The sequence below is a fragment of the Meriones unguiculatus genome, chromosome 14, assembly GCF_030254825.1.
Source record: "Meriones unguiculatus strain TT.TT164.6M chromosome 14, Bangor_MerUng_6.1, whole genome shotgun sequence".
Taxonomy (NCBI): Eukaryota; Metazoa; Chordata; class Mammalia; order Rodentia; family Muridae; genus Meriones; species Meriones unguiculatus.
The window spans coordinates 49,193,320-49,215,214 of NC_083361.1; the positions used below are offsets into that span (position 1 = coordinate 49,193,320).

The 21,895-nt window shown below is 40.7% G+C and overlaps 6 non-coding genes across 6 annotated transcripts; all 6 read right to left on the bottom strand.

The window, feature by feature from the left end:
• Positions 1–3,200: 3,200 nt before the first annotated feature.
• LOC132647398 (small nucleolar RNA SNORD109A) lies at positions 3,201–3,265 on the bottom strand. The gene has a single exon (XR_009585766.1). It is a non-coding gene; the product is annotated as a small nucleolar RNA SNORD109A (small nucleolar RNA).
• Positions 3,266–6,777: 3,512 nt separating this feature from the next.
• Positions 6,778–6,842, bottom strand: LOC132647409 (small nucleolar RNA SNORD109A). Its single transcript, XR_009585777.1, has one exon. It is a non-coding gene; the product is annotated as a small nucleolar RNA SNORD109A (small nucleolar RNA).
• Positions 6,843–10,361: 3,519 nt separating this feature from the next.
• On the bottom strand, positions 10,362–10,426 carry LOC132647921 (small nucleolar RNA SNORD109A). The gene has a single exon (XR_009586262.1). It is a non-coding gene; the product is annotated as a small nucleolar RNA SNORD109A (small nucleolar RNA).
• A 3,540-nt stretch (positions 10,427–13,966) lies between these two features.
• Positions 13,967–14,031, bottom strand: LOC132647719 (small nucleolar RNA SNORD109A). The gene has a single exon (XR_009586063.1). It is a non-coding gene; the product is annotated as a small nucleolar RNA SNORD109A (small nucleolar RNA).
• Positions 14,032–17,634: 3,603 nt separating this feature from the next.
• Positions 17,635–17,699, bottom strand: LOC132647394 (small nucleolar RNA SNORD109A). Its single transcript, XR_009585762.1, has one exon. It is a non-coding gene; the product is annotated as a small nucleolar RNA SNORD109A (small nucleolar RNA).
• A 3,508-nt stretch (positions 17,700–21,207) lies between these two features.
• Positions 21,208–21,272, bottom strand: LOC132647922 (small nucleolar RNA SNORD109A). The gene has a single exon (XR_009586263.1). It is a non-coding gene; the product is annotated as a small nucleolar RNA SNORD109A (small nucleolar RNA).
• Between the last annotated feature and the right edge of the window lie 623 nt (positions 21,273–21,895).

A 21,895-nucleotide genomic window follows, 5' to 3' on the forward strand; every position in this document is an offset into this window, starting at 1 on the left:
CTAGATAAGATTTTTTCAACATCCTAATTTGCGGTTTTGATTCTATGCTCTTCCTCTTAACCCTACTTTAGGATTCCTCCTCCTGTTCCTTTCTTCCATGTATGTTCCTCTCCATCTTACAGTGCCCAGTATTGAGCCTTCCAGTTGTCCTGCAATTGTCAATGCTCTGGAGGATTTTGTGATGTATGTCACATGACCACCAGCTCGTTCCATATTTCCGTGGACAACAAATTGGAACACACAAGCCAAGCTAAATTTTGGTCCATATACATTTCCAGGTATCCCACAGGACATTGACAGGGACAGGAGCTGGGTTCTGTGTTCCTGATTCCTGAACCTGCTCTTCTTATCACCTCTCATGTCATGTTTCTTCAAATGAACTCAAATCCACCCAGTTTCCAAGATGAAGGAAGGCATTGCATTTAATACCAAAAATATTCTTCGTTTTGTTTTGTTTTGTTTTGATTTTTCCAACAATGGACAACTAGATTTCTGGCTCAACATAATCCATAATCATTTATAAAAAGAATAATTATGGTTCATTGTCAGCTCTGTTTGGGGCTGCGAAAACTTTATGGCAATTCACCTGAATTTTAGAGGGCAAGATTGCAAGTTTCCATGCTACTTACAAGGACGTGAAAACGCATGGGTGGCTCTCTTAGTATCCACGCCAGAGGATCAAGGATAGATGAAATTTGTGAGGGTTATTGTTCTGTGCTCTAGGGGTCTAGACTCCTAACACCCTATCATATTCCTTTGGGTTCCACACCTGTTAGGGCAGAAAGAAGAGTTTAATTCTTTGAGCTTGAATGTCCAAAAGGGAAGGAGCTGGGAGAAGGCTTTTCTTAGTACTTCTGGATATATTATTTAGAATTGGAAGCTTCAAGGGTAGCTACAAAAGAAAGTCACATAGTCCAATAACTTCACCCAACTAATGGTTTTCCAAATGCACATCAACATACTAATGGTATTAGGTAGTATCCTTGTCACTTGCTTGGGTTGGGACTACCTAGCTAAGTCCCCTACAATGCCAGGGCCATAACAAGTGTTCCACCAGCAAGAGGCAAGATGAAGCCTAGGTTGTTTAGCCATAAGAGGGACGTCAAATGATTCTCATCTCTAGAGGTACACAGTAGGTAAATATTTAGTCAGCGGAGACTGCAGCCTGCCTACAAACAAAAGACACCATGGGAAGCAGCGTCACTGCTTACCTGTCCTGCCAGAAGGGAAGCACCTCTCCAAGTTTTAGCCTGCAACATAATAAGTATGAAGGTTATCAGAAAAGGAAATGCGTCTAGGCAACCTTGACTTTCTAAAGTGTCCCGAACTTCAAGTCTGCCAGCCGTTCAGTATTTCCCAGAACCAACTATTGAATTCATTTCCTCCCTTCAAATCCCCTCAGATTTTAGCCACTGTGGCAAAAATTTCTCTTCTTCTGATGGCTTCCTCAAAAGCTGTCTGTGAGAGCATCTTTGCCAGTGCCAGCAGACACAGTGTGGACGCCTCTCAGTGGGCAGCAAGGAAGTTCAACAAAGCAAAGAAGAGGCACTGCCTATAGCATTGCAGTATGGTCATTCTTAACTCCTCCTCGTTTCTCAAAGTCAAAACGAACAAGTTGCACAGAGGTTAAAATCAGTAAGCCCTATGGTATCTTTGAGATTTCAGGGTGTCATTGAAATTTATGCTCTGTGCATGGAATTCTTTCCTTGTTTATCCAACAGAGTATTCCATAATTGACTTTAGATTTCTTCCATGCCATGCAACCTCATCTTGGAAGAGAGGGGAATCCAAAGGTGCCTTTTTGTCTACATGTATGTTACCATGTCTCGATTCATGGAACTGAAGTCTTCCACTTGGAAGAGCGTTGGAATCATCTACCATGCTTCAGGTTAAATCTGATGAAAAGAAGATGTTTTGTACGCACTAACTGACTAGCCCGTGGTCAAATACACATGGGTTGCTTTTTTTCAAGTATGTTGTACTACACATCTGAGATTACATGATGTCCTTGATTGGATATTCAAGCTTCAACCATGGCTTTAGAAATTGTGTATCCAGCAAGTGTTACCAAGAGTCCTATGCTCCAGCTTCGTAAAAGTCTGTTAGTAATAAGATATATATATATATATATATATATATATATATATATATATATATATACATATATGTGTGTGTCATTTCTAAATTAATTGTGTTCATCATGAGGATGTTAAGAAGATTCAGTGGTGTGTGGTTCTTTCTTGTTTCATTGGAGAGTTAGCACGTCTGATCCATTATCAGGATTGTGGGTCTACCAGCTAGCAACATGTTCTTTAGAAATATCTTTCCTTGTTTTCTAAAGGAATAGTTGTTTTCATAGATCTTGGGTAACACGCAAATTTTGTTAGAATAGATGATTTGCATCTGTGTGAGAGCGGCAATAAGAGGATGAATGTACCCAGGAGGAAAACAGAAACAACAACAACAAATAACAGAAAGCAAAGCCCAATTGTCATTTCTCAAGATGGATCAACTGAGATGGTTTCCATGCGAGAAAGAGATAGGTAAACACAACATGCTCTGGAAGATTTTGGCAGCTAAGGCATAAATGATGAACACCAATAAAACTAGGGAATGTCTCAAACAGGTGCCCTGGTTTCTCACCTAGCCATTATTATCTAGAATTTACCCAGCCTCCAACAGGAAAGACCATTTCAATTTTCTCTCTATAAAAATTGAATTATCCTTTAATTTTTTGTTATACGTCAGCCTTTACACAACTTTGGGAAAAGTGCAAGGGCAGTCATTGTCCTCCAATATTCTTGGGACTACTGGCATGAGCCCTAACCTCCCCTCCTGACACTTTACCACATATGTGCAAGGGTACATCGCCGGAGACTAGGAATGAGCAGCACGTTCTAATTCATCAGTTCTTACATATTTTTTGAGTACGTCATTTGCACCTACAGTCATCTCTACCTGATATATGTGCCTACTCCTATAGTAAAGGTTGTCGCCCTATCAATTGGAATCATTTCTATCTCTTTGAAAATAGAAAGCAATGAAGATTGTATCAAACCAAGTATGGGTACTGTTATGAGGCCTTTTTCGAAAAATCTCAGAATCTGATGCCATACTGCACAGTTCTCATCCTCTCTGAAGAGGGAAGAGTGCAAGGCAGGCTCTGAACTCCTCATGGGTCTCACGAGGACCTCATATCTGGACTTCAGATCGCATCTGTTTAAGTCAGTCAACGTCCTCAGAGACCTGTTGTCATCATAGATCCAGAAAGGCCTTCGCTCAACACATGAGTTTTCACCTACCAAGTGAAACCCTAGAGAGCTAGACTCCTGGGCCTTGACAAGGAAGTTCAAAACTGTGCAGGAGGCATGTAGCTCATTCTGTCAAAGGTTCTGGGGAAACACAGAGGACAGGATTAAAGAGCCTTTCCCCTTTGGCACCACATGAGAAAAATAGAGGTCAACACATTGCATTTGGTGGGTGTCACTGGCCCCAAATCAGGTACCTGTAAATGTTCCCTGAACTTATGTATTTAATCTTTACAACAAAGATTTGGTAAGAATAGAGAAAACATTCAAGAAAGCAAAATTACTTTTTTTCCTATCTAGATAAGATTTTTTCAACATCCTAATTTGCGGTTTTGATTCTATGCTCGTCATGTTAAGCCGCCTTTACACTTTCTCCTCCTGTTCCCTGTCTTCCATGTATGTTCCTCCACATCTTACAGTGCCCAGTATTGAGCCTTCCAGTTGTCCTGGAATTGTCAATGCTCTGGAAGATTTTGTGATGTATGTCGCATGACCACCAGCTCCTTCCATTTTTCCTTGGACAACAAAAAGCAACACACAGGCCAAGCTACATTTTGGTCCATATACATCACCAGGTATCCCACAGGACATTGACAGGGACAGGAGTTGGGTTCTGTGTGCCTGATTCCTGAACCTTCTCTTCTTATCACCTCTCATGTCATGTTTCTTCAAATGAACTCAACACCACCCAGGTTCCAAGATGAAGGAAGGCATTGCATTTAATACCAAAAATATTCTTAGTTTTGTTTTGTTTTGTTCTGACAATGGACAACTAGATTTCTGGCTCAACATAATCCATAATCATTTATAAAAAGAATAAATATGGTTCATTGTCAGCTCTGTTTGGGTTTTCAAAAACTTTATGGCAATTCACCTGAATTTTAGAGGGCAATATTGCATGTTTCCATGCTACTAACAAGGAAGTGAAAACGCATGGGTTGCTGTCTTAGTATCCACGCCAGAGGATCAAGGATAGATGAAATTTTTGAGGGTTATTGTTCTGTGCTCTAGGGGTCTAGACTCCTAACACCCTATCATCTTCCTTTGGGTTCCACATCTGTCAGGGCAGAAATAAGAGTTTAATTCTTTGAGCATGAATGTCGATAAGGGAAGGAGCTGGGAGAAGGCTCCTTATCACTTATTTAGAATTGGAAGCTTCAATGGTAGCTTCAAAAGAAAGTCAAATATGCCAATAACTTCACCCAACTGTTGGTTTTCCAAATGCACCTCAAAATACTAATGGTATTAGTTAGTATCCTTGTCACTTGCTTGGGTTTAGTCAACCTAGCTAAGTCCCTTACAATACCAGGGCCATAGCAAGTGTTCCACCATCAATAGGCAAGATGAAGCCTAGGTTGTTTAGCCATGAGAGGGATGTTAAATAAATCTCATCTCTTGTGGTACACAGTAGGTAAATATTTCGTCAGGCGAGAATGCAGCCTGTCTACAAACAAAAGACACAATGGGAAGCAGCATCACTTACCTGTCCTGCCAGAAGGGAAGCACCTCTCCAAGTTTTAGCCTGCAACATAATAAGTATGAAGGTTATCAGAAAATGAAATGCGTCTAGGCAACCTTGACGTTCTAAAGTGTCCCGACCTTCAAGTCTGCCAGCAGTTCAGTCTTTCCCAGAACCAACTATTGAATTCATTTCCTCCCTTCCAATCCCCTCAGATTTTAGCCACTGTGGCAAGGATTTCTCTTCTTCTGATGACTTCCTCAGAAGCTGTCTGTGAGAGCATCTTTGCCAGTGCCAGCAGGCACAGTGTGGACGCCTCTCAGTGGGCAGCGAGGAAGTTGGACAAAGCAAAGAAGAAGCAGTGAGTATAGCATTGCAGTATGGTCATTCTTAACTCCTCCTTTCTCAAAGTCAAAACGACCAAGTTGCACAGAGGTGAAAGTCAGTAAGCCCAATGGTATCTTTGAGATTTCAGGGTGTGATTGAAATTTGTCCTCTGTGCATGGAATTCTCTCCTTGTTTATCCAACAGAGTGTTCCATAATTGACTTTAGATTTCTTCCCTGCCATGCAACCTCATCTTGGAAGAGAGGGGAATCCAAAGGTACCTTTTTGTCTACATGTATGTTACCATGTCTCGATTCATAAAAACTCAAGTCTTCCACTTGGAAGAGCGTTGGAATCATCTACCATGCTTCAGGTTAAATCTGATGAAAAGAAGATGTTTTCTACGCACTAACTGACTAGCCCGTGGTCAAATACACATGGGTTGCTTTTTATCGAGTATGTTGTACTACACATCTGAGATTACATGATGTCCTTGATTGGATATTCAAGCTTCAAACATGGCTTTAGAAATTGTGTATCCAGCAAGTGTTACCAAGAGTCCTATGCTACAGCTTCGTAAAAGTCTGTTAGTAGTAAGATATATATATATATATATATATATATATATATATATATATATATATATATACATATATGTGTGTGTCAGTTCTGAATTAATTGTGTTCATCATGAGGATGTTAAGAAGATTCAGTGTGTGGTTCTTTCTTGTTTCATTGAAGAGTTAGCGCATCTGATCCATTATCAGGATTGTGGGTCTACCAGCTAGCAACATGTTCTTTAGAAATATCTTTCCTTGTTTCATAAAGGAATAGTTGTTTTCATAGATCTTGTGTAACACGCAAATTTTGTTAGAATAGATGATTTGCATCTGTGTGAGAGCGGCAATAAGAGGATGAATGTACCCAGGAGGAAAAGAAAAACACCAACAACAAGTAACAGAAAGCAAAGCCCAATTGTCATTTCTCATGATGGATCAACTGAGATGGTTTCCATGCGAGAAAGAGATAGGTAAACACAACATGCTCTGGAAGATTTTGGCAGCTAAGACATAAATGATGAACACCAATAAAACTAGGGAATGTCTCAAACAGGTGCCCTGGTTTCTCACCTAGCCATTATTATCTAGAATTTACCCAGCCTCCAACAGGAAAGACCATTTCAATTTTCCCTCTATATAAATTGAATGATCCTTTAATTATTAGTTATACGTCAGCCTTTACACAACTTTGGGAAAAGTGCGAGGGCAGTCATTGTCCTCCAATGTTCTTGGGACTACTGGCATGAGCCCTAACCTCCCAGCCTGACACTTTACCACATATGTGCAAGGGTACATCGCCGGAGACTAGGAATGAGCAGCACGTTCGAATTCATCAATTCTTACATATTTTTTGAGTACGTCATTTGCACCTACAGTCATCTCTACCTGATATATGTGCCTACTCCTATAGTAAAGGTTGTCTCCCTATCACTTGGAATCATTTCTATCTCTTGAAAATAGAAAGCAATGAAGATTGTATCAAACCAAGTATGGGTATTGTTATGAGGCCTTTTTCGAAAAATCTCAGAATCTGATGCCATACTGCACAGTCTCATCCTCTCTGAAGAGGGAAGAGTGCAAGGCAGGCTCTAAACTCCTCATGGGTCTCACGAGGACCTCATATCTGGACCTCAGATCGCATCTGTTCAAGTCAGTCAACGTCCTCAGAGACCTGTTGTCATCATAGATCAAGAAAGGACTTCACTCAACACATGAGTTTTCACCTACCAAGTGAAATCCCAGAGAGCTAGACTCCTGGGCCTTGACAAGGAAGTTCAAAACTGTGCAGGAGGCATGTAGCTCATTCTGTCAAAGGTTCTGGGGAAACACAGAGGACATGATTAAAGAGCCTTTCCCCTTTGACACCATATGAGAAAAATAGAGGTCAACACATTGCCTTTGGTGGGTGTCACTGTCCCCAAATCGGGTACCTGTGAATGTTCCTTGAATTTATGTATTTAATCTTTACAACAAAGATTTGGTAAGAATAGAGAAAACATTCAAGAAAGCAAAATGCCTTTTTTCCTATCTAGATAAGATTTTTCAACATCCTAATTTGCGGTTTTGATTCTATGCTCGTCATGTTAACCCGCCTTTACACTTCCTCCTCAGGTTCCCTGTCTTCCATGTATGTTCCTCTCCATCTTACAGTGCACAGTATTGAGCCTTCCAGTTGTCCTGCAATTGTCAATGCTCTGGAGGATTTTGTGATGTATGTCCCATGACCACCTGCTCCTTCCATATTTCCTTGGACAACAAAAAGCAACACACAGGCCAAGCTATATTTTGGTCCATATACATCACCAGGTATCCCACAGGACATTGACAGGGACAGGAGTTGGGTTCTGTGTGCCTGATTCCTGAATCTTCTCTTCTTATCACCTCTCATGTCATGTTTCTTCAAATGAACTCAACACCACCCAGGTTCCAAGATGAAGGAAGGCATTGCATTTAATACCAAAAATATTCTTAGTTTTGTTTTGTTTTGTTCTGACAATGGACAACTAGATTTCTGGCTCAACATAATCCATAATCATTTATAAAAAGAATAAATATGGTTCATTGTCAGCTCTGTTTGGGTTTTTGAAAACTTTATGGCAATTCACCTGAATTTTAGAGGGCAAGATTGCATGTTTCCATGCTACTTACAAGGAAGTGAAAACGCATGGGTTGCTCTCTTAGTATCCACGCCAGAGGATCAATGATAGATGAAATTTGTGAGGGTTATTGTTCTGTGCTCTAGGGGTCTAGACTCCTAACACCCTATCATCTTCCTTTGGGTTCCACACCTGTCAGGGCAGAAATAAAAGTTTAATTCTTTGAGCTTGAATGTCGATAAGGGAAGGAGCTGGGAGAAGGCTTTTCTTAGTACTTCTGGATATATTATTTAGAATTGGAAGCTTCAATGGTAGCTTCAAAAGAAAGTCAAATATGCGAATAACTTCACCCAACTGTTGGTTTTCCAAATGCACCTCAAAATACTAATGGTATTAGTTAGTATCCTTGTCACTTGCTTGGGTTTGGTCTACCTAGCTAAGTCCCCTACAATGCCAGGGCCATAGCAAGTGTTCCACCATCAATAGGCAAGATGAAGCCTAGGTTGTTTAGCCATGAGAGGGACGTTAAATAAATCTCATCTCTTGTGGTACACAGTAGGTAAATATTTCGTCAGGCGAGAATGCAGCCTGTCTACAAACAAAAGACACAATGGGAAGCAGCGTCACTTACCTGTCCTGCCAGAAGGGAAGCACCTCTCTAAGTTTTAGCCTGCAACATAATAAGTATGAAGGTTATCAGAAAATGAAATGCGTCTAGGCAACCTTGACTTTCTAAAGTGTCCCGACCCTCAAGTCTGCCAGCAGTTCAGTCTTTCCCAGAACCAACTATTGAATTAATTTCCTCCCTTCCAATCCCCTCAGATTTTAGCCACTGTGGCAAGGATTTCTCTTCTTCTGATGACTTCCTCAGAAGCTGTCTGTGAGAGCATCTTTGCCAGTGCCAGCAGGCACAGTATGGACGCCTCTCAGTGGGCAGCGAGGAAGTTGGACAAAGCAAAGAAGAAGCAGTGAGTATAGCATTGCAGTATGGTCATTCTTAACTCCTCCTTTCTCAAAGTCAAAACGACCAAGTTGCACAGAGGTGAAAGTCAGTAAGCCCAATGGTATCTTTGAGATTTCAGGGTGTCATAGAAATTTGTCCTCTGTGCATGGAATTCTCTCCTTGTTTATCCAACAGAGCGTTCCATAATTGACTTTAGATTTCTTCCCTGCCATGCAACCTCATCTTGGAAGAGAGGGGAATCCAAAGGTACCTTTTTGTCTACATGTATGTTACCATGTCTCGATTCATAAAAACTCAAGTCTTCCACTTGGAAGAGCGTTGGAATCATCTACCATGCTTCAGGTTAAATCTGATGAAAAGAAGATGTTTTCTACGCACTAACTGACTAGCCCGTGGTCAAATACACATGGGTTGCTTTTTATCGAGTATGTTGTACTACACATCTGAGATTACATGATGTCCTTGATTGGATATTCAAGCTTCAAACATGGCTTTAGAAATTGTGTATCCAGCAAGTGTTACCAAGAGTCCTATGCTACAGCTTCGTAAAAGTCTGTTAGTAGTAAGATATATATATATATATATATATATATATATATATATATATATATACATATATGTGTGTGTCAGTTCTGAATTAATTGTGTTCATCATGAGGAAGTTAAGAAGATTCAGTGTGTGGTTCTTTCTTGTTTCATTGAAGAGTTAGCGCATCTGATCCATTATCAGGATTGTGGGTCTACCAGCTAGCAACATGTTCTTTAGAAATATCTTTCCTTGTTTCATAAAGGAATAGTTGTTTTCATAGATCTTGGGTAACACCCAAATTTTGTTAGAATAGATGATTTGCATCTGTGTGAGAGCGGCAATAAGAGGATGAATGTACCCAGGAGGAAAAGAAAAACAACAACAACAAGTAACAGAAAGCAAAGCCCAATTGTCATTTCTCATGATGGATCAACTGAGATGGTTTCCATGCGAGAAAGAGATAGGTAAACACAACATGCTCTGGAAGATTTTGGCAGCTAAGACATAAATGATGAACACCAATAAAACTAGGGAATGTCTCAAACAGGTGCCCTGGTTTCTCACCTAGCCATTATTATCTAGAATTTACCCAGCCTCCAACAGGAAAGACCATTTCAATTTTCCCTCTATATAAATTGAATGATCCTTTAATTATTAGTTATACGTCAGCCTTTACACAACTTTGGGAAAAGTGTGAGGGCTGTCATTGTCCTCCAATATTCTTGGGACTACTGGCATGAGCTCTAACCTCCCAGCCTGACACTTTACCACATATGTGCAAGGGTACATCGCCGGAGACTAGGAATGAGCAGCACGTTCTAATTCATCAGTTCTTACATATTTTTTGAGTACGTCATTTGCACCTACAGTCATCTCTACCTGATATATGTGCCTACTCCTATAGTAAAGGTTGTCTCCCTATCACTTGGAATCATTTCTATCTCTTTGAAAATAGAAAGCAATGAAGATTGTATCAAACCAAGTATGGGTATTGTTATGAGGCCTTTTTCGAAAAATCTCAGAATCTGATGCCATACTGCACAGTTCTCATCCTCTCTGAAGAGGGAAGAGTGCAAGGCAGGCTCTGAACTCCTCATGGGTCTCACGAGGACCTCATATCTGGACCTCAGATCGCATCTGTTCAAGTCAGTCAACGTCCTCAGAGACCTGTTGTCATCATAGATCCAGAAAGGCCTTCGCTCAACACATGAGTTTTCACCTACCAAGTGAAACCCCAGAGAGCTAGACTCCTGGGCCTTGACAAGGAAGTTCAAAACTGTGCAGGAGGCATGTAGCTCATTCTGTCAAAGGTTCTGGGGAAACACAGAGGACAGGATTAAAGAGCCTTTCCCCGTTGACACCATATGAGAAAAATAGAGGTCAACACATTGCCTTTGGTGGGTGTCACTGGCCCCAAATCGGGTACCTGTGAATGTTCCCTGAACTTATGTATTTAATCTTTACAACAAAGATTTGGTAAGAAGAGAGAAAACATTCAAGAAAGCAAAATGACTTTTTTTCCTATCTAGATAACATTTTTCAACATCCTAATTTGCGGTTTTGATTTTATGCTCGTCATGTTAACCCGCCTTTACACTTCCTCCTCAGGTTCCCTGTTTTCCATGTATGTTCCTCTCCATCTTACAGTGCACAGTATTGAGCCTTCCAGTTGTCCTGCAATTGTCAATGCTCTGGAGGATTTTGTGATGTATGTCCCATGACCACCAGCTCCTTCCATATTTCCTTGGACAACAAAAAGCAACACACAGGCCAAGCTACATTTTGGTCCATATACATCACCAGGTATCCCACAGGACATTGACAGGGACAGGAGTTGGGTTCTGTGTGCCTGATTCCTGAACATTCTCTTCTTATTACCTCTGATGTCATGTTTCTTCAAATGAACTCAACACCACCCAGGTTCCAAGATGAAGGAAGGCATTGCATTTAATACCAAAAATATTCTTAGTTTTGTTTTGTTTTGTTCTGACAATGGACAACTAGATTTCTGGCTCAACATAATCCATAATCATTTATAAAAAGAATAAATATGGTTCATTGTCAGCTCTGTTTGGGTTTTTGAAAACTTTATGGCAATTCACCTGAATTTTAGAGGGCAAGATTGCATGTTTCCTTGCTACTTACAAGGAAGTGAAAACGCATGGGTTGCTCTCTTAGTATCCACGCCAGAGGATCAATGATAGATGAAATTTGTGAGGGTTATTGTTCTGTGCTCTAGGGGTCTAGACTCCTAACACCCTATCATCTTCCTTTGGGTTCCACACCTGTCAGGGCAGAAATAAAAGTTTAATTCTTTGAGCTTGAACGTCGATAAGGGAAGGAGCTGGGAGAAGGCTTTTCTTAGTACTTCTGGATATATTATTTAGAATTGGAAGCTTCAATGGTAGCTTCAAAAGAAAGTAAAATATTCCAATAACTTCACCCAACTGTTGGTTTTCCAAATGCACCTCATCATGCTAATGGTAATAGGTAGTATCCTTGCTTGGGTTGGGACTACCTAGCTAAGTCCCCTACAATGCAAAGGCCATAACAAGTGTTCCACCAGCAAGAGGCAAGATGAAGCCTAGGTTGTTTAGCCATAAGAGGGAAGCCAAATGATTCTCATCTCTAGAGGTACACAGTAGGTAAATATTTAGTCAGCCGAGACTGCAGCCTGCCTACAAACAAAAGACACCATGGGAAGCAGCGTCACTCCTTACCTGTCCTGCCAGAAGGGAAGCACCTCTCCAAGTTTTAACCTGCAACATAATAAGTATGAAGGTTATCAGAAAAGGAAATGCGTCTAGGCAACCTTGACTTTCTAAAGTTTCCCGACCTTCAAGTCTGCCAGCCGTTCAGTATTTCCCAGAACCAACTATTGAATTCATTTCCTCCCTTCCAATCCCCTCAGATTTTAGCCACTGTGGCAAAAATTTCTCTTCTTCTGATGGCTTCCTCAAAAGCTGTCTGTGAGAGCATCTTTGCGAGTGCCAGCAGACACAGTATGGATGCCTCTCAGTGGGCAGCAGGAAGTTCAACAAAGCAAAGAAGAGGCACTGCCTATAGCATTGCAGTATGGTCATTCTTAACTCCTCGTTTCTCAAAGTCAAAACGAACAAGTTGCACAGAGGTGAAAGTCAGTAAGCCCTATGGTATCTTTGAGATTTCAGGGTGTCATTGAAATTTATCCTCTGTGCATGGAATTCTTTCATTGTTTATCCAACAGAGTATTCCATAATTTACTATAGATTTCTTCCATGCCATGCAACCTCATCTTGGATGAGAGGGGAATCCAAAGGTGCCTTTTTGTCTACATGTATGTTACCATGTCTCGATTCACGGAACTCAAGTCTTCCACTTGGAAGAGCGTTGGAATCATCTACCATGCTTCAGGTTAAATCTGATGAAAAGAAGATGTTTTGTATGCACTAACTGACTAGCCTGTGGTCAAATACTCATGGGTTGCTTTTTAATAGAATATGTTGTACTACACATCTGAGATTACATGATTTCCTTGATTGGATATTCAAGTTTCAACCATGGTTGTAGAAATTGTGTATCCAGCAAGAGTTACCAAGAGTCCTATCCTCCTGCTTCCTAAAAGTCTGTTAGTAGTAAGATATATATATATATATATGTATATATATATATATATATATATATATATATATATATATATATCTGTGTGTGTGTGTGTGTGTCAGTTCTGAATTAATTATGTTCATCATGAGGATATTAAGAAGATTCAGTGTGTGGTTCGTTTTTGTTTCATTGGAGAGTTAGCGTGTCTGCTCCATTATCAGGACTGTGGGTCTACCAGCTAGCAACATGTTCTTTAGAAATATCTTTCCTCTTTTTTTAAAGGAATAGTTGTTTTCATAGATCTTGGGTAACACGCAAATTTTGTTAGAAGAGATGATTTGCATCTGTGTGAGAGCTGCAATAAGAGGAAGAATGTACGCAGGTGGAAAACAGAAACAACAACAAGAAATAACAGAAAGCAAAGCCCAATTGTCATTTCCATGATGGATCAACTGAGATGGTTTCCATGCGAGAGAGAGAGAGATAGGTAAACACAACATGCTCTGGAAGATTTTGGCAGCTAAGACATAATTGAAGAACACCAATAAAACTAGGGAATGTCTCAAACAGGTGCCCTGGCTTATCACCTAGCCATTATTATCTAGAATTTACCCAGCCTCCAACAGGAAAGACCATTTCAATTTTCCCTCTATCTAAATTGAATGATCCTGGAATTATTTGTTATACGTCAGCCTTTACACAACGTTGGGTAAAGGGCGAGGGCAGTCATTGTCCTCCAATATTCTTGGGACTACTGGCATGAGCCATAAAAGCCGCTCCTGACACTTTACCACATATGTGCAAGGGTACATCGACCGAGACTAGGAATGAGCACCACGTTCGAATTCATCAGTTCTTAGATATTTTTTGAGTATATCATTTGCACCTACAGTCATCTCTACCTGATATATGTGCCTACTCCTATAGTAAAGGCTGTCTCCCTATCAATTGGAATCATTTCTATCTCTTTGAAAATAGAAAGCAATGAAGAAAGTATCAAACCAAGTATGGGTACTGTTATGAGGCCTTTTTCGAAAAATCTCAGAATCTGATGCCAAACTGCACAGTTCTCATCCTCTCTGAAGAGGGAAGAGTGCCAGGCAGGCTCTGAAATCCTCATGGGTCTCACGAGGTCCTCATATCTGGACCTCAGATCACATCTGCTCAAGTCAGTCAACGTCCTCAGATACCTGTTGTCATCATAGATCCAGAAAGGCCTTCGCTCAACACATGAGTTTTCACCTACCAAGTGAAACCCCAGAGAGCTAGACTCCTGGGCCTTGACAAGGAAGTTCAAAACTGTGCAGGAGGCATGTAGCTCATTCTGTCAAAGGTGGTGGGGAAACACAGTGACAGGATTGAAGAGCCTTTCCCCTCTGACACCATATGAGAAAAATAGAGGTCAAAACATTGCATTTGGTCGGTGTCACTGGCCCCAAGTCGGGTAGCTGTGAATGTTCCCTGAAATTATGTACTTAATCTTTACAACAGAGATTTTGGTAAGAATAGAGAAAACATTCAAGTAAGCAAAATGACTTTGTTCCTATCTAGATAAGATTTTGTCAACATCCTAATTTGCGGTTTTGATTCTATGCTCTTCCTCTTAACCCTACTTTAGGATTCCTCCTCCTGTTCCTTTCTTCCATGTATGTTCCTCTCCATCTTACAGTGCCCAGTATTGAGCCTTCCTGTTGTCCTGCAATTGTCAATGCTCTGGAGGATTTTGTGATGTATGTCACATGACCACCAGCTCGTTCCATATTTCCTTGGACAACAAATTGGAACACACAAGCCAAGCTACATTTTGGTCCATATACATTTCCAGGTATCCCACAGGACATTGACAGGGACAGGAGTTGGGTTCTGTGTTCCTGATTCCTGAACCTTCTCTTCTTATCACCTCTCATGTCATGTTTCTTCAAATGAACTCAACACCACCCAGTTTCCAAGATGAAGGAAGGCATTGCATTTAATACCAAAAATATTCTTCGTTTTGTTTTGTTTTGTTTTGATTTTTCCGACAATGGACAACTAGATTTCTGGCTCAACATAATCCATAATCATTTATAAAAAGAATAATTATGGTTCATTGTCAGCTCTGTTTGGGGCTGCGAAAACTTTATGGCAATTCACCTGAATTTTAGAGGGCAAGATTGCAAGTTTCCATGCTACTTACAAGGACGTGAAAACGCATGGGTTGCTCTCTTAGTATCCACGCCAGAGGATCAAGGATAGATGAAATTTGTGAGGGTTATTGTTCTGTGCTCTAGGGGTCTAGACTCCTAACACCCTATCATCTTCCTTTGGTTTCCACACCTGTCAGGGCAGAAAGAAGAGTTTAATTCTTTGAGCTTGAATGTCCATAAGGGAAGGAGCTGGGAGAAGGCTTTTCTTAGTACTTCTGGATATATTATTTAGAATTGGAAGCTTCAAGGGTAGCTACAAAAGAAAGTCACATAGTCCAATAACTTCACCCAACTAATGGTTTTCCAAATGCACATCAACATACTAATGGTATTAGGTAGTATCCTTGTCACTTGCTTGGGTTGGGACTACCTAGCTAAGTCCCCTACAATGCCAGGGCCATAACAAGTGTTCCACCAGCAAGAGGCAAGATGAAGCCTAGGTTGTTTAGCCATAAGAGGGACGTCAAATGATTCTCATCTCTAGAGGTACACAGTAGGTAAATATTTAGTCAGCCGAGACTGCAGCCTGCCTACAAACAAAAGACACCATGGGAAGCAGCGTCACTGCTTACCTGTCCTGCCAGAAGGGAAGCACCTCTCCAAGTTTTAGCCTGCAACATAATAAGTATGAAGGTTATCAGAAAAGGAAAGGTGTCTAGGCAACCTTGACTTTCTAAAGTGTCCCGACCTTCAAGTCTGCCAGCCGTTCAGTATTTCCCAGAACCAACTATTGAATTCATTTCCTCCCTTCCAATCCCCTCAGATTTTAGCCACTGTGGCAAAAATTTCTCTTCTTCTGATGGCTTCCTCAAAAGCTGTCTGTGAGAGCATCTTTGCCAGTGCCAGCAGACACAGTGTGGACGCCTCTCAGTGGGCAGCAAGGAAGTTCAACAAAGCAAAGAAGAGGCACTGCCCATAGCATTGCAGTATGGTCATTCTTAACTCCTCCTCGTTTCTCAAAGTCAAAACGAACAAGTAGCACAGAGGTGAAAGTCAGTAAGCCCTATGGTATCTTTGAGATTTCAGGGTGTCATTGAAATTTATCCTCTGTGCATGGAATTCTTTCCTTGTTTATCCAACAGAGTATTCCATAATTGACTTTAGATTTCTTCCATGCCATGCAACCTCATCTTGGAAGAGAGGGGAATCCAAAGGTGCCTTTTTGTCTACATGTATGTTACCATGTCTCGAATCATGGAACTCAAGTCTTCCACTTGGAAGAGCGTTGGAATCATCTACCATGCTTCAGGTTAAATCTGATGAAAAGAAGATGTTTTGTACGCACTAACTGACCAGCCTGTGGTCAAATACTCATGGGTTGCTTTTTAATAGAGTATGTTGTACTACACATCTGAGATTACATGATGTCCTTGATTGGATATTCAAGTTTCAACCATGGTTGTAGAAATTGTGTATCCAGCAAGAGTTACCAAGAGTCCTATCCTCCTGCTTCCTAAAAGTCTGTTAGTAGTAAGATATATATATATATCTTATATATATATATATATATATATATATATATATATATATATATAGTAGTAAGATATATATATATATATATATATATATATATATATATATATATATCTGTGTGTGTGTGTGTCAGTTCTGAATTAATTATGTTCATCATGAGGATATTAAGAAGATTCATTGTGTGGTTCGTTCTTGTTTCATTGGAGAGTTAGCGTGTCTGCTCCATTATCAGGACTGTGGGTCTACCAGCTAGCAACATGTTCTTTAGAAATATCTTTCCTTGTTTTTTAAAGGAATAGTTGTTTTCATAGATCTTGTGTAATACGCAAATTTTGTTAGAAGAGATGATGTACATCTGTGTGAGCGCTGCAATAAGAGGAAGAATGTATGCAGGTGGAAAACAGAAACAACAACAAGAAATAACAGAAAGCAAAGCCCAATTGTCATTTCCATGATGGATCCACTGAGATGGTTTCCATGCGAGAGAGAGAGATAGGTAAACACAACATGCTCTGGAAGATTTTGGCAGCTAAGACATAATTGAATAACACCAATAAAACTAGGGAATGTCTCAAACAGGTGCCCTGGCTTATCACCTAGCCATTATTATCTAGAATTTACCCAGCCTCCAACAGGAAAGACCATTACAATTTTCCCTGTATATAAATTGAATGATCCTTTAATTATTAGTTATACGTCAGCCTTTACACAACTTTGGGAAAAGTGCGAGGGCAGTCATTGTCCTCCAATATTCTTGGGACTACTGGCATGAGCCCTAACCTCGCAGCCTGACACTTTACCACATATGTGCAAGGGTACATCGCCGGAGACTAGGAATGAGCAGCACGTTCGAATTCATCAGTTCTTACATATTTTTTGAGTACGTCATTTGCACCTACAGTCATCTCTACCTGATATATGTGCCTACTCCTATAGTAAAGGTTGTCTCCCTATCACTTGGAATCATTTATATCTCTTTGAAAATAGAAAGCAATGAAGATTGTATCAAACCAAGTATGGGTATTGTTATGAGGCCTTTTTCGAAAAATCTCAGAATCTGATGCCATACTGCACAGTTCTCATCCTCTCTGAAGAGGGAAGAGTGCCAGGCAGGCTCTGAAATCCTCATGGGTCTCACAAGGACCTCATATCTGGACCTCAGATCACATCTTCTCAAGTCAGTCAATGTCCTCAGATACCTGTTGTCATCATAGATCCAGAAAGGCCTTCGCTCAACACATGAGTTTTCACCTACCAAGTGAAACCCCAGAGAGCTAGACTCCTGGGACTTGACAAGGAAGTTCAAAACTGTGCAGGAGGCATGTCGCTCATTCTGTCAAAGGTTGTGGGGGAACACAGAGGACAGGATTTAAGAGCCTTTCCCCTTTGACACCATATGAGAAAACTAGAGGTCAAAACATTGCATTTGGTGGGTGTCACTGGCCCCAAATCGGGTAGCTGTGAATGTTCCCTGAACTTATGTACTTAATCTTTACAACAGAGATTTTGGTAAGAATAGAGAAAACATTCAAGTAAGCAAAATGACTTTGTTCCTATCTAGATAAGATTTTTTCAACATCCTAATTTGCGGTTTTGATTCTATGCTCTTCCTCTTAACCCTTCTTTAGGATTCCTCCTCCTGTTCCTTTCTTCCATGTATGTTCCTCTCCATCTTACAGTGCCCAGTATTGAGCCTTCCAGTTGTCCTGCAATTGTCAATGCTCTGGAGGATTTTGTGATGTATGTCACATGACCACCAGCTCGTTCCATATTTCCTTGGACAACAAATTGGAACACACAAGCCAAGCTACATTTTGGTCCATATACATTTCCAGGTATCCCACAGGACATTGACAGGGACAGGAGCTGGGTTCCGTGTTCCTGATTCCTGAACCTGCTCTTCTTATCACCTCTCATGTCATGTTTCTTCAAATGAACTCAAATCCACCCAGTTTCCAAGATGAAAGAAGGCATTGCATTTAATACCAAAAATATTCTTCGTTTTGTTTTGTTTTGTTTTGATTTTTCCAACAATGGACAACTAGATTTCTGGCTCAACATAATCCATAATCATTTATAAAAAGAATAATTATGGTTCATTGTCAGCTCTGTTTGGGGCTGCGAAAACTTTATGGCCATTCACCTGAATTTTAGAGGGCAAGATTGCAAGTTTCCATGCTACTTACAAGGACGTGAAAACGCATGGGTGGCTCTCTTAGTATCCACGCCAGAGGATCAAGGATAGATGAAATTTGTGAGGGTTATTGTTCTGTGCTCTAGGGGTCTAGACTCCTAACACCCTATCATATTCCTTTGGTTTCCACACCTGTCAGGGCAGAAATAAAAGTTTAATTCTTTGAGCTTGAATGTCGATAAGGGAAGGAGCTGGGAGAAGGCTTTTCTTAGTAATTCTGGATATTTTATTTAGAATTGGAAGCTTCAAGGGTAGCTACAAAAGAAAGTCACATAGTCCAATAACTTCACCCAACTAATGGTTTTCCAAATGCACATCAACATACTAATGGTATTAGGTAGTATCCTTGTCACTTGCTTGGGTTGGGACTACCTAGCTAAGTCCCCTACAATGCCAGGGCCATAACAAGTGTTCCACCAGCAAGAGGCAAGATGAAGCCTAGGTTGTTTAGCCATAAGAGGGACGTCAAATGATTCTCATCTCTAGAGGTACACAGTAGGTAAATATTTAGTCAGCCGAGACTGCAGCCTGCCTACAAACAAAAGACACCATGGGAAGCAGCGTCACTGCTTACCTGTCCTGCCAGAAGGGAAGCACCTCTCCAAGTTTTAGCCTGCAACATAATAAGTATGAAGGTTATCAGAAAAGGAAATGCGTCTAGGCAACCTTGACTTTCTAAAGTGTCCCGACCTTCAAGTCTGCCAGCCGTTCAGTATTTCCCAGAACCAACTATTGAATTCATTTCCTCCCTTCCAATCCCCTCAGATTTTAGCCACTGGGGCAAAAATTTCTCTTCTTCTGATGGCTTCCTCAAAAGCTGTCTGTGAGAGCATCTTTGCAAGTGCCAGCAGACACAGTGTGGACGCCTCTCAGTGGGCAGCAAGGAAGTTCAACAAAGCAAAGAAGAGGCACTGCCTATAGCATTGCAGTATGGTCATTCTTAACTCCTCCTCGTTTCTCAAAGTCAAAACGACCAAGTTGCACAGAGGTTAAAATCAGTAAGCCCTATGGTATCTTTGAGATTTCAGGGTGTCATTGAAATTTATGCTCTGTGCATGGAATTCTTTCCTTGTTTATCCAACAGAGTATTCCATAATTGACTTTAGATTTCTTCCATGCCATGCAACCTCATCTTGGAAGAGAGGGGAATCCAAAGGTGCCTTTTTGTCTACATGTATGTTACCACGTCTCGATTCATGGAACTGAAGTCTTCCACTTGGAAGAGCGTTGGAATCATCTACCATGCTACAGGTTAAATCTGATGAAAAGAAGATGTTTTGTACGCACTAACTGACTAGCCCGTGGTCAAATACACATGGGTTGCTTTTTTTCAACTATGTTGTACTACACATCTGAGATTACATGATGTCCTTGATTGGATATTCAAGCTTCAACCATGGCTTTAGAAATTGTGTATCCAGCAAGTGTTACCAAGAGTCCTATGCTCCAGCTTCGTAAAAGTCTGTTAGTAGTAAGATATATATATATACATATATGTGTGTGTCAGTTCTGAATTAATTATGTTCATCATGAGGATGTTAAGAAGATTCAGTGTGTGGTTCTTTCTTGTTTCATTGAAGAGTTAGCGCATCTGATCCATTATCAGGACTGTGGGTCTACCAGCTAGCAACATGTTCTTTAGAAATATCCTTCCTTGTTACATAAAGGAATAGTTGTTTTCATAGATCTTGGGTAACATGCAAATTTTGTTAGAATAGATGATTTGCATCTGTGTGAGAGCGGCAATCAGAGGATGAATGTACCCAGGAGGAAAACAGAAACAACAACAACAAATAACAGAAAGCAAACCCAATTGTCATTTCTCATGATGGATCAACTGAGATGGTTTCCATGCGAGAGAGAGATAGGTAAACACAACATGCTCTGGAAGATTTTGGCAGCTAAGACATAAATGATGAACACCAATAAAACTAGGGAATGTCTCCAACAGGTGCCCTGGCTTCTCACCTAGCCATTATTATCTAGAATTTACCCAGCCTCCAGCAGGAAAGACCATTTCAATTTTCCCTCTATATAAATTGAATGATCCTTTAATTATTAGTTATACGTCAGCCTTTACACAACTTTGGGTAAAGTGCAAGGGCAGTCCTTGTCCTCCAATATTCTTGGGACTACTGGCATGAGCCCTAACCTCCCCTCCTGACACTTTACCACATATGTGCAAGGGTACATCGCCGGAGACTAGGAATGAGCAGCACGTTCTTACATATAATTCATCAGTTCTTACATATTTTTTGAGTACGTCATTTGCACCTACAGTCATCTCTACCTGATATATGTGCCTACTCCTATAGTAAAGGTTGTCTCCCTATCACTTGGAATCATTTCTATCTCTTAGAAAATAGAAAGCAATGAAGATTGTATCAAACCAAGTATGGGTACTGTTATGAGGCCTTTTTCGAAAAATCTCAGAATCTGATGCCATACTGCACAGTTCTCATCCTCTCTGAAGAGGGAAGATTGCACGGCAGGCTCTGAAATCCTCATGGGTCTCACGAGGACCTCATATCTGGACCTCAGATCGCATCTGTTCAAGTCAGTCAACGTCCTCAGAGACCTGTTGTCATCATAGATCCAGAAAGGCCTTCGCTCAACACATGAGTTTTCACCTACCAAGTGAAAGCTCAGAGAGCTAGACTCCTGGCCCTTGACAAGGAAGTTCAAAACTGTGCAGGAGGCATGTAGCTCATTCTGTCAAAGGTTCTGGGGAAACACAGAGGACAGGATTAAAGAGCCTTTCCCCTTTGACACCATATGAGAAAAATAGAGGTCAACACATTGCCTTTGGTGGGTGTCACTGGCCCCAAATCGGGTACCTGTGAATGTTCCCTGAACTTATGTATTTAATCTTTACAACAAAGATTTGGTAAGAATAGAGAAAACATTCAAGAAAGCAAAATGACTTTTTTTCCTATCTAGATAAGATTTTTTCAACATCCTAATTTGCGGTATTGATTCTATGCTCTTCATGTTAACCCGCCTTTACACTTCCTCCTCCTGTTCCCTGTCTTCCATGTATGTTCCTCTCCATCTTACAGTGCCCAGTATTGAGCCTTCCAGTTGTCCTGCAATTGTCAATGCTCTGGAGGATTTTGTGATGTATGTCGCATGACCAACAGCTCCTTCCATATTTCCTTGGACAACAAAAAGCAACACACAGGCCAAGCTACATTTTGGTCCATATACATCACCAGGTATC